Here is a 12,987-nt window from a genome sequence, read left to right on the forward strand (position 1 = left end):
CCTTTTTCTGTTGCTGTACAGTTCCGGTGATTTTGAGGGTGATGCTGTCCTCATCACTCCTCTCAGATAGATCCTCATCGCTTGAGTTAGATGTGCCCCCTTCTGCCACAGAGTCAGAGCAGTCTGACACTGAAAAGAAATGTTCAACGGAATGCTCAGGAGTCTGGTGCAATGAGTTACTTTCCAGAGTTTGAACGGGTTTTGCAAAGCTGGCTGTTTTAAATTCTCCTTTATCAGAAGCCGAAGCCCCAGAATCCAACTGAGTCGTCGAGTCAATGTTCTCATCAATGGAGACCAAGGTGGGATCTGCAGGCTTTATGGTGTTGATGGAGCACATGGGACCCTCTGTATCAAGAGATTGATCCCTAGGCATACTGGGCGGAGCAGGAGTAAAATTATCTATTGCAGGCAAGCTCCACCGTGGCGGGCTGAAATGCCTATCCGGGAGTATTACATTCTCGCTGGGGGGGACCGGTGGTTTGGCGATAGGGAATAGTTTTGCAATTTAGGGCTGGGAGCTTGCCCCCGCCTTTAGAGCATCCCCTTCCCTTGGTCTCCCTGCTGTCTTTTTTGATCCCCCAGTCTCCTGTTTACCTTTCTGGGTGGCATCCCGCTCCTCTGCACCACCTTGTCCAGCGTTGGCACAAGCAGTTTTAGCTTTGGGAGCTCTTACCCCTCGTGAAGACATATAGGATAGGATAGGATTGGATATATGTTTATAGAGCGCTCGAATGCCGAGGCGTCTTGGCGCTAATGTAAATGGAAGTGGTGCAGCCTACGTTACAAAGACTATGTTGAGGCGAACAGCCAGGTCTTTAGTTCTTTCCTAAAGGATTGTCTGTTAGACTGGAATCGCATGGCTGTTGGCATTTTATTCCACAGCTTTGCTGCACAATGAGAAAAGGTTCTTCCACCCCATCTCACTCTCCTAATCCTATCAATGTGTAGAAGACCCAAAGTGCTGGATCATAGGGAACGGGCTGGGGTATAGGGCCTAAACATTTTTTGGATATCTTTAGCTCCCCCACCATAAAATGCTTTATGGGAAGCCAATGGAGTGCTCTGATTCCAGCAGAGGTTGGTTGACCTCTAGGTATATTTAATAGCAAACTCACAGCAGCATTCTGCAATGACTGCAGCCTACTCATCTGGGTTTTGTTAATCCCCAGCAGCAGGCCATTACAGTAACCAAGCTTAGATAGTAGGAGAGCCACCACCACTGTCTTTTGTAATTCCTGCCCAATGAAAGGAAAGATATTTTTCAGAGTTTTTATTAAAAAGAAGCAGGAGGAGGTAAGACTATATATCTGAGCGGAGAAATTTAGTTGGCAATCAAAAATACCTCAGAGGTCTCTAACCTTAGAGACAGGACTGGGGCATTCTCCTGCTCTCACTGGCCACCAGGAATTGTTCCACAGGGGTCGCCCCTGACCAAACTCAATGACCTCCGTCTTGTCAGTATTGATTTTTAGGTTCATCCAGGTCATAATCTCAATAAGGCACGCATGAAACCTGATAGCTGTATCTTCAGGCTGTTTGGCTATCGAGATTATAGGCTAGGAGTCATCTGCGTATGACACCAGGGCAAATCCATGCTTCCTGATAAGTCTGGCCAGGGGCATCACATAGATGTTAAACATTGTTGGTGACAATGCTGATCCCTGTGGAACCCCACAGGGCAGATAGAAACTGTCTGACTGCATGCCCTCCCAATGCAGGCTCTGCTCCCTCCCCTCCAAAAAACAATGATAGGAGTGACAAAGCTGAGCCCTCGATCCCTAACTCCTGCAGCCGCTGCACTAATACCTTGTGGTTCACGGTGATGAAAGCCGCCGATAGGTCTAGTAGTACGAGGACTGCTTTGCCCCCTCTATCCACTATTCCTCGAATCTCCTCAGCTGCTACAATCAAGGCAGATTCTGTAGAATGGTATGATCAAAAGCCATGCTGAGTCTAGTCCAACAGATTGTTGGTGTCCATGTACTCAGTTAGTACCGTATTCATTGACTTCTCCAGGATTTTAGCTGCTATAGGCAGACCAGCTATCGGGTGGTAGTTCTTGGGCTCTGTGGGATCTAAGGTGGGCTTTTTCAGAAAGAGGTCTAATCGTGGCATTCTTCCAGCAAACTGGGTAGCTACCTGACTCCAGCGCTTGATTTATTAGCGGAGTCAGTTCGTCTCTGATTCTACTAGTGGCCAGATGCATAATCGTGGCAGGGCAAGGATCTTTGGGTGAGCCCGGTTTTATAGAAAGGAGGAGTTTGCAGACCTCCTCTTTCGTGATTACTGGGAAACTTGCTAGCCTAGCATCTATTATGTCTGCCTCCACCTGTAGTTGATCTGGCTTATCTGGGCCCATTCGAACATTCAGGAGGTCATCATAAATTACTTGGACCTTGTTCTGGAAAGATTTGGCCAGTTTGTTACACATACTTTGATCTGGTTGGAAAGTGCCTGCCTGCTGAGATTTGGAGAGCAGACTAACCGTTTTAAAAAGTTCCTTAGGTGAGTTACCAGCTTCCTCAATTTTGGTAGTGTAGAATGATCTTTTTGCGGCAATAATTGCCTCTTTATACTGTTGGAGAGCAAGATTATAGATTATTTTCTTATCTTTACTATAATCTTGTCTCCAAAGACGCTCCGCTCTTCTACAATTGACTTTTAAGCCCTTCAGCTCTGAGCTGTATCAAGATGACGAATGCTTAGGTCTCCTAACTGTCGACCATTTTTCAGGTGCCACCCGATCAGCCGCTATCCGGAGCCATTCATTGAACCCAGAAGCTGCCTCATTATTGTTTTTGGCCAGCGACAGGGGGACTTGACAAAGAGCTGTTCCCAGATCGTCAGCTTGAACTTTGTTCCAGCGCCTGGTCTTTACCTTCACTGGTTTTATTTGTATTTGGTGAGTTGGCAGAAAGACCCTGATGTTAAAATAGATCGCATTGTGATCCGACCATGGGAGGGGTATCACTCTCGACAGACTTGTCTCAGAATTATTAGAAAAGACGCCGTCTAAAGTGTGGCCTGCCTGATGGGTAGGTTCCAGTACTAACTGGCTAAAGCCAAAAGCTGCCAAATTGTCTAGTAATCTGCCTGTATGTGAATTATTGATTAGTTCCAGGTGATAATTGAAATCACCGAGAATAATAAAACGGTAAAGGTCTATATAAGATTCCAGGTGCGTCATTAAAGCCTGCGAAAACGAGGCCTTAGGTCCAGGTGGACGATGGATCAGGAGTCCCTGAAGGTTAAAGAGGTTGTTTAAGTTAATGGTAAAGTACAGTGCTTCCGCCGGTAGATCCATGATAGATTCTATTCGCAGTTTTAGATGTTCCCGGTGAATTATCGCTATGCCCCCTCCTCTACCTTCCTCCCTATCCTGTGAGGTGACTGCATAGCCCTTTGGTAGCACTATATTCCAGTCTGGACCCGAGGCGTTATCTGTCCAAGTCCCGGTAAGAAAAATTATATTAGGCTTTGTGCTTTGAATCAAGTTTTCAATCTGATATTTGTGTCTCCCTAGAGACCGTACATTCACCAGAACACATTGCATGTGCTGTTACTGAGCTAGCTTAAGTCCTCTATGCTCGTCTTGCCTGGGCGAGTTACTGGGTATATTTCCTGCATCTCTGTCCTTCAGAGCTTCCGACATCTCAGCATTTGGAAATCTCAGCCGGAAAGAGATCATTTAGGGCAGACAAGCTCCCCTGGGTTCTTGTCTTGCAAAGCCATGTCATGCAGTTTGCATGATTCTAAATCTAAATCCAACAACTGCTGTCTACTGTATATCCCAGGTTTTCCACGACCAGGGATTCTGGCGCTGGTCGCGCTCCGGGCGCAGACGGGCTTGCCTTTGCCCGTGCGCGACCACCCCAGTGTGCCTTAAGTAGTTTCCGGTGCTCGAACAACTAGCGCGTCAACCCCTGTGCAATGCAGACCCGCCTAACATCCGGGTACCGCCAGGGCCAAGCGGGAAGTGCAGAAGAAGAAAATACGGAGTTGGAGCAGCCAGGTAAAACGTTAAAACAATGTTTATCTGAGCAATTTAAAATTTTCATCTTGATTGGACCATAGCAGCAATGTGTGCAAAAGCGGGAAAAAGCCTGGCAGTAGAACGTAAGCAATAAGAGGCAGGCGGCAGTCACAAACACTTACAACCGTGCGCGGCCGCCCCAGTGTGCCTTAAGTAGTGTCCGGTGCTCGAACAACTGGCGCGTCAACCCCTGTGCAATGTGGACCCACCTAAATCCGGGTACCGCCAGGGCCGAGCGGGAAGTGCAGAAGAAGAAAATACGGAGTGGGAGCAGCCAGGTAAAACGTTAAAACAATGTTTATCTGAGCAATTTAAAAATGTCATCTAGATTGGACGATAGCAGCAATGTGTGCAAAAGCGCGAAAAAGCCTGGCAGTAGAACGTAAGTAATAAGAGGCAGACGGCAGTCACAAACACTTACATATTCCGCCTGGAATGAGACTGTGCCTCTTCAAGAGCCTGCACGGCCCGCACAGCGCTCGCCGCAGAAGTAGAAAAGAGTAGCACTACAGCAGCCGACAAACAAACGAGGATACTGCACGACTCTCGCGAAAACGGCCATATGCAGCCAATGCCGTTAACAGTGACCGGAGAAGCTGAATGGTAGCAGAGAGCCTTCCCGAGTTTTTTGAGTGTCTTACAGAGCTGCTCCTCACAGCGTGGGCGGCAGAGTGGCCGAGAATCACACAAACGACATCTTGCTCACAGTGTGAGTGAAACACACAGCAGCTGAACTTTAGAAGAGGTAAGTAAGCCATTATGCCTCACTCTAGTGACCTAGGGGCATATGTATCAAAAACCGTATTTGCGATTCTCAAATAGCGATTTTTTGAGAATCGCTATTTGAGAATTGCAAAACAGGATGTATTTAAAAATTCGCACATATTTTGCGACTTCTTAATATTCCTTAATTGCGATTAGCAAATTGAGAAATCGCAATTAAGGAATACCTTCCCATTCATTCCTATGGGCCAGGAGGCCCATAGGAATGAATGGGAAGTAATTCTCAAATTGCGAATTGCAATTTGCTAATCGCAAATTGGGAATAATTTCAAAGGTGCAAGGGTGTCATGATGACACCCTGATGCACCCCTGAAATGAACATGTGTGCACTTTGAAAAATGCCAAAACGTTGCATTTTTCAAAGAATTCGCAAATTACCACCAACTTGAAGTTGGTGGTAATTTGCGATTTCTTAAGGAGAATTCGCATAACTTGGGTGCGTGTTACATAGCATTTAAGGAATCGCAATTTGTGATTCCTTAAATGCTTACGCAAAATTAAGGAATCCCTAAATTAGCAATTCCTTAATAATGCGATGTGAAAATGGCTCATACATCGCATTTTGCGATTTTGTATTCGCAAACGCTGTTTTTTTGAGAATCGCAGCGTTTGCGAATACAAAATTGCTTGATACATATGCCCCCAAGTGTTGAATGGTCATGTTCACTACTACTGAGTACTATACGGTTTGATGCCACCCCCACACATGTTCTGTTTTACACATTGGCAAATGCAGTTGCAAACCACAACTATGAAGGTAGGTCTTTGGGTGGCCCTCCTGGCCCAACAAGGCTACAATCCGTGACACAGGCCTATGTCAAGGCACACACGCATATTCTATGTTGCTCTATCAGAATATACCAGCATTAGGGATCCAGACAACAATACAGTTGTGCACTCAGGGCACGGGACATTTCCTACCCAACACCACCATTGCACCAAATATAATGAATTTTTGCATGTTCACAACCATTTGTGCATATATTTGAACATATATGCTTCCAATATTAGCCATCTCTGTCTTACTGAAGTGATGTGATGTTGGCAAACAATTCCCTGTCTTACTTTTCTGATAAATGACATGCATTGATACTTCAGCAGTTTAGTATGTTTTGATACGGGCCTTTGAGCCTCCTTACATTGCTCTGCAAAGCATGGTAAATGTGTATTGTATTATTGGTGGGCAAATGTAGATCTCACATCAAGCACATCAAGCAGCCCTGGAAAGGGGTTAGATGTGTGCTGTTTTGTGGATCCCAACAGATGCATGAATGCATTCTTTGCAAATGTCATTTAGACATCTGCACCTGTGACCAGCCCTTTTGCCATGACAGATGTCTCACATGATCTGTGATAGTATCAGCTGCAACATTTGTACCAGCAAAGTGCTGCCACTCCGAATGCTAGTCCATGTGTGAAACACACATCCATTTGAAGATTGTATTGGAAGATTTCTGATCCATCACACACTGAGTGCCACATTTAACACAATTTGATGTGGCAGAATTCAGCAAGACAGCTTGCCATGCTGCAGTGCACTGCGTTGCTTAAGATAGGGAGGACAGGAAAGCCCTATATCTATATAGATATGTGGCAACCCTGTCCTCTCCCTTTCACGAATTGCACTGCTTCACATTGGCTTGCTGCGTTAATTTCTCATTAGTTGGAGATATGCCCTCATGTTATCAACAGATCAGAAATCAAAATTATACATGGTAACGCCTACATCTAGTTGAGAAGATGTGAGTGACTATGTAGACACCTTGACATTCACACATACACCACACAATGGATGAGTTCAAAACAAATAGTTATTGGATGATAAGTTCACTTAGTTTCTGTCATTATTGACATAATTTCCATTTTATGGAGAAAAATATTTAGCCACAGTTTGGTCCCATCACTGTCGACCTGCCATTGTGGGCTCAATGGCAGCATCATTTCCATCCTCATTTTCCAGTTCATGGGGATTTTCTGTTTCATTGTCCTATGGAAAATTAATTTGGAAACAGATGTCATGCAAAATTGTGCATACTATTGCATACTATTATGATCTTGCCGACCATAGGAGGTGAGTACAGTAGTCTTTCTCTGGATTTATACAGGCAGGGGAACCGGGAATGTAGGACCCCAAACTTTCATTCAACGACATTTCTTGTTTTGTTCAGAGCTGAGCTGAATTCATTTGGGCCCACTGTCTGTGGATTTTGGAATAGGGTAATGAGCCATGGCTGCAATCCATATCCCTGGTCACCTGAAAAGTTGAAAATACCAACAGTCAATGATTTGGTGCATGGTTATTTAAACATAACTAACTTTGGCCCTCATTACGATGCTGGTCGGACGAGCATCCAACTGAGATCATAGCAGGAATTGGACAGCCCAATAAGGAGTTGCATGTCCCACCCGCCAAATTACAATGTGACCGCCAGCACAGCAGTCGTAAACATACCTTTTACTATTGTGTACTTGTATATCGCCTGGGCATTAAGAAAGAAGGCTATCTGCAAATCTGAACCCCGAAAAAGATCTACCTTTTCTCCCCTTCCTATCATCAAGTGTTTATGAATTGTTGCAAATATTTATTCTGCCCAACCCTTCACTTTTGTACAATCCCCATGATTGTTATTTTGCACATTCTCCCCGTTATGACTATTTGAACATTTCATGACCGGTTTGACTACTTACCACCAAAATGTACAACTGGGTATCTTCCTAGGTCCACAATCAGTTCTCAGGACCTTTTTAGCAATTTTATTCTGATCCTATGTTTTTAATCGCTTTCATCTGTACTTTGATGCCTTATTTTTTTATATTGTATAACATTTAAAGTATCTGAAATGTATCTCGTTGTATCGATTTGATATGTTTTATGGGCTATGCCCAAAATAAACGATTACTTACTATTGTGGCTTGTGCTGCTGGCTGGTAAAGGGCTGCAGCACAAGCAAACATCCATGCACCGTGTGCCAGGCATCTTGTAGTGCCCTGACACATGGATGTTTGGGGGGCACCACATGTGCCCCCTAGGCCCCATAGAAGAGGCCAGGGGCATGGGGTCCTCTAGGGGCCAGAAAACTCGATTTTCATCTAATTTCATGGCGGACCAACCACCATTAAAAGGCAGAGGGAAGGAGAAATCAAAATACCGATGGCGGTGCCTCCGCCATTCAGGGATTACCTGTCTGACTGCCGCCCCGACGGGATTGTTGTTCCTGTCGGAGGTGGCAGTCCTTACCCCTGCCTGCAACCCTCTCACCGCCAGCATCGTAATCTTGTGGTCGGACAGCGGCCCTGGATGTTCTATAGACCGCCATCGACAGCCTGTTGGTGGTGCTCCATACGAAATCATAATCGGGCCCTATGTGTGTTATGTATGCAGGCAAACTCATACACATTTTTCAACCTTTAACAGATATGCCTTAGGTACTGTTGACTATTGATGTTACTGTAGAGGTGTGCAGTGACTGCAGGATGCAAAATGCACATGTGTGCAATCTGTGGCACCAAATGTATCAGGTAATGCTGCAATATTGTAGAACTCTTGCTTGGTATTCAATTGCTGTTGGTTAGTTTTGTTATGGCATTCAACACAGATGAGAGAAAGGCAGATAATGCTCCTTGTGATATGCCAGCCAATCTTGCCAATGTATTTTGGAATGATCCAAAGGCCAATATGTGCAGCACATACATCATTATGACATGTGCTGGAATTGCACGAGTCCTTGTAGTAGCTGCCTGGAGACTTGGCCCTATCTTATCCAGCAATTCCACAATTGACTCCCTCTTCAATTTGTAAAACTGATGATCCCCTCCTCCCTGAAGTCAATGAGGGATATACATTGGCAAGAAATGCATTCCTTCCTTCTTTGTTGCCACTATGGTTATCACCGCGCTACTCCCAATAGCTGTATAACAACCTCCGAGGCGTAGTTGAGCTTGCTAAAGTGTTCTGTGATGGTGAGGAATTTGTACAACAGCCACTGAATCATTTCCTATGTCTGAGTTGCTGATGCACAGCAATTCTGGCGCATGTCTATCTTTGTGTGGCAAATGTACGTTATGTGTGATGCAGTGCTTCACTTTTAAATATCACTGCATTATGGTTGCGTTTGATTTTGCGAAGGAATGCCTATGTTGTATATATTATATCCTGGGTGACGCAGCAGGATTCGGTGCAGCTTTTGCACTACACAATACCTTTAAAATATGCATTTGAATGGATGTGTTGCTTTTTAGATATGACTTTGGCTTTGCGTCAAAATTTATGACGCAAGGACCGCACAAACCATAGATAAATATGCCCCTTAGTTCCTTGACTTATCCTGATCAAATTTTGAGATCAAGAAGATAAAGAGATAAGATGTGAGAACCAAGGGTTCCTAGATTGCCATCATATTTCAGGCATACTATTCTTTAGCCTCAAACTAATTCATTGGAGCAATTGTGTTGGCAGAAACCCTTTCCAAAAATGGTGAGGTCGCCTTCTTATCGCTGACCTGTGCTAAAACATATTTTTGGCTCTGTTTGTCCTGCGAGGTATCCACACCACTGCAGCTAGTATGGTAAAAACAAAGAAAAAACCCTCTTTGAATCACAACTGAGGCTCAAGCGTGCAGATTGCCAGATGGTGAAGCAGATACAAGCAAGGCTTGCAGAAGTTGCCACCTGACACATCATCTTAAACATTCCACTCTCTAACCCCACCTCCTCCATTTATCTTATAGATTTATCTAGGTGATTTTAATTTTCTTCCTCCGTGTTTTCACATCTTTATTATGTGCAAAAATCAGCAATAGACACTTGAAGAAATTGAAGGATGAGTAAATGTTTTCTTTATTAATTTTACACATTTGAAATGGTTGACGAACTCAAATATTTTATTACTACTATCTTCACAACACCAAAATACAAGCGCTGCGCTGTGAATTATTATGGTCGCCTGCAAGAAAAAAACAATTTGCTTGGCCTGACACATCTACACCACAAACCTAGAAATATGTGTTGCTATTGAACAGGATAAACTCTTCCTTCCTCACTGTTCACATGCGTACTGCATTCTTTTTTAATGCATTAACCTGTATCTTGGGAGCATGCAGTTAATTTAGCTGATAAAGCATCAGCACTGCATATTTATCTCCTTGATATTTCATGTTATTGTTGTGCTTTGGCTGCTTTGTTCAGTGTCTTTGACATCTAATCCTGTTTTCGTTTGCTAGCTAGGCCACAGCCATTCTTTTTATTCATTTAGAACAGTATCTCCAATCAGTTCCTGCAATCACCGAATTTATAGGGGAAAAAAATGTCTTTCAAGATGCTTTTTTTTTGCATTTAAGAAATAAATGCTACACTTTCTGCCATTTATTTATATGAAGGCTCTTTGAAACACTAAACTAAAACAAAAGACCAGTTACAAGCGTCTGCCACCTGGAAACAAATGCCCATGGCTGGGATAATAGTCAATGTTTCTTTTGAATCCTATGTTTCCTGTCATTATTTTCCCACTCGGGCTAACCGTGCTTAGCGGCCTGGGTATTCACCTCGAGGGTGATAAAAGCGTGGCTGGCGCGAATCTGCAATTTCGGCCCCCAGGTACACTGCAGGTGCATGTTGAATGATAAGTGCTAGAGCATGAATGGAGCACTTCCCTTCAGTGCTATTATTCGAGAAAAAGAATGCCATCTTGAAAGCAGGATAAGTTGCTACAAGAATTTGAGTCTGGTGTATGGAATAGAACGTCTTGGTCAATGGAAATAGTATCAGTTAAACCTGATGCATCAGAAACAAAAAGCTCCTGGAGAACCTGTCACATATTATTCATATTTGTGAAGTAAAATCAATATGTTTTTCCATGGAAACTGGTACTAATGTGATTCATTATTTAGCAGGAGATGGGACTCAGTCAAGGCTGGTTCTAGAAGAAGCCCCACCTCTGACCCACCATGATTTCACCTTGACGGTACCTTTGAGATGCAAGTAGGCATCTTTCCAATTCAATTTTACATCAGACACATTCTGTACTAGGTTTGGGTATTTTACTGCAAATTGGTAAGCTAGTTAGGAAGCATGTCATTTAGGCAGAGTTTTCTGTAGAGGCGGTTGAAGTTCCTGGCCAATCAAAATCCTGATTCGTCTTTGGAGCTTTGTTAAGAAGAACTCAAAAGTTGTGCTTCTAGTTACATCTGAGCGGTGTCTTAGTGTCATTGTTACACGATTGATTCCACAGCAGGAGAGACAGGCAAAATGCCAAAAGTTAGGGTTGTAACAGAAAGAGAGCCATAGTTCTCAGAATACAGCAATTCCTGTGTTTGCTAGTGTGACTAAAACTGCTATTTGCCCAAATGTCATGTCACAGTAGTATGGCAATAAGGGCCACTTTTAAAGTATAGGTTAAACTCTATCTCCATACTAGCATACTATGGCCTGATGAAGAGAAGGGTTGCAACAGTGGGGGGTGGTGATATTTAAACGTGGTGAGGTGAAATGCATACCCTGAACTCCAGTGAGCGAGCAAAATGAACCTCATTTCTTCTGGAAGGGTTAGTATGGTGTTCTCTTGAACATGCATGCAACATGTCACGAGCTGGGGAGTCATGAGCTTATAGTGCATTGTTCAATATTCTGTAAAGGGGAGTCAGTTGATGCTGTGCGGCCGATTAGATGTGGTGTATTGAATAAACCTAGAACTAACCTCTTTTTTGTATGTGTGCAATTTGTGGCACATACTACATTTGGCTATGATTGGAGAGCGTGCCTTATCTACACACCGCAGGTAAAGAACAGGATGATGCGGAGGAATAAATGATAAAAACAAAAGCTCCTGCAGAGAAAACCAGATTAATCCCTTACCTACACACCCCAACAGCTGCCAGAAGACTTGTCTAGTAGACGTGGGATGAAGAAGTGAGCTGGATATAGGAGAGGACGTGCTATGTAAATCATAACTGTTGAAATTCATCAGCGAGGTACAGCCACAACTTGGGGCCTGGTGGTTGGGCCGGAAGAAAGTAAGTAAGGCATGCACAAGCGGTTGGCAGTGCATCGCTAATACGTATAAGCTTGGTCAAAGCAAAAGCCTGGGAACATGTAAAGTGATGCGCGAGCCAGCTCCATGATTTAGCACGTGGGACTAGAACGCGTCTTCTAGAGGGAGAAAAAAAAGAAAACAAACAGGCGACCACATTAGGTGAAGGGAAGGCCAGAGAGCATGTAAATTTGTTGACCATCTTAAAATGGTAAAAGCATTTTTGGCACAGCAAGTAAAGGAAGGGCGGGGTGGGGAGGGGCAGGGTGGGGGGTAGTAAACTCCGGCTTATGAACGACCGGAGTTATGTAACTAAATAAATAAATAAAACAAATTACATTGCGCGCGCTGCATCGCCAATCAGCGATTTGGAAAGCAAAATAGGAATTTATTTCCCCATCATAGGAGGCACTTTTTTGAGTTATAGCAGTTTAAATTTGAGGAGACAGCGTTCAGTATGCATGTCAAGTTCTTATTTATACACCTGTTGCCAAGTTTATTGGTGCAATCTTGTTGCTTTGTTAATTTTTTGTTCAATTTGACCACTTGGCAGTTCAGTTGAGTGGCCCCCGGATCAAAGCATGCAAGCACCACTTGCCTCCTAGTGCGAGTTCCTATCTGTTTGAAGGTGATCTTTAGCAGCTGTATCCCTCTTGCTGCAGCGCCATGCTTGTACAAATTAGATGTGAAATGTCTCCTGGGTCTGTATCACATATGCTACTGGTGTTTTGCGACAGGGCCCTCTGCCATGGTGGAAGGTTCTGGGCACATGGGAGAATGCCCAGACGGCGCTTTAGAAACTTTATTTTTAGTGATTTAGGGTAACCCTGATTGAAATATTTTTGGGGTGCAGGTGTTTTATAAGAATTCAGGGTCATCCATGCATGGGATCTGGCTGAGAACAGAGCCTTGTCCTCCACCAGTGAAATTTGTCTTACTGATTTCAAATCCACTTTTTTGAAGGTTGTGTGTTGGAGCTGTGTGTTCCAAAGTTCGGTGAGCTTGGTGATTTCAAGAGATTCTTGTAGGTAGCATCTAGCGAGAGACGTTTTTCTCTGCTGGAGGTCTTGCCATAGGAGCTGGTTTAGAGTGTTTGAGGCAGAGGATCCAATCTTATTCCAGCAGTTGACATAAGTACCATGCCTAG

The sequence above is a fragment of the Triturus cristatus genome, chromosome 1_2 (assembly GCF_964204655.1).
Source record: "Triturus cristatus chromosome 1_2, aTriCri1.1, whole genome shotgun sequence".
Lineage (NCBI taxonomy): Eukaryota > Metazoa > Chordata > Amphibia > Caudata > Salamandridae > Triturus > Triturus cristatus.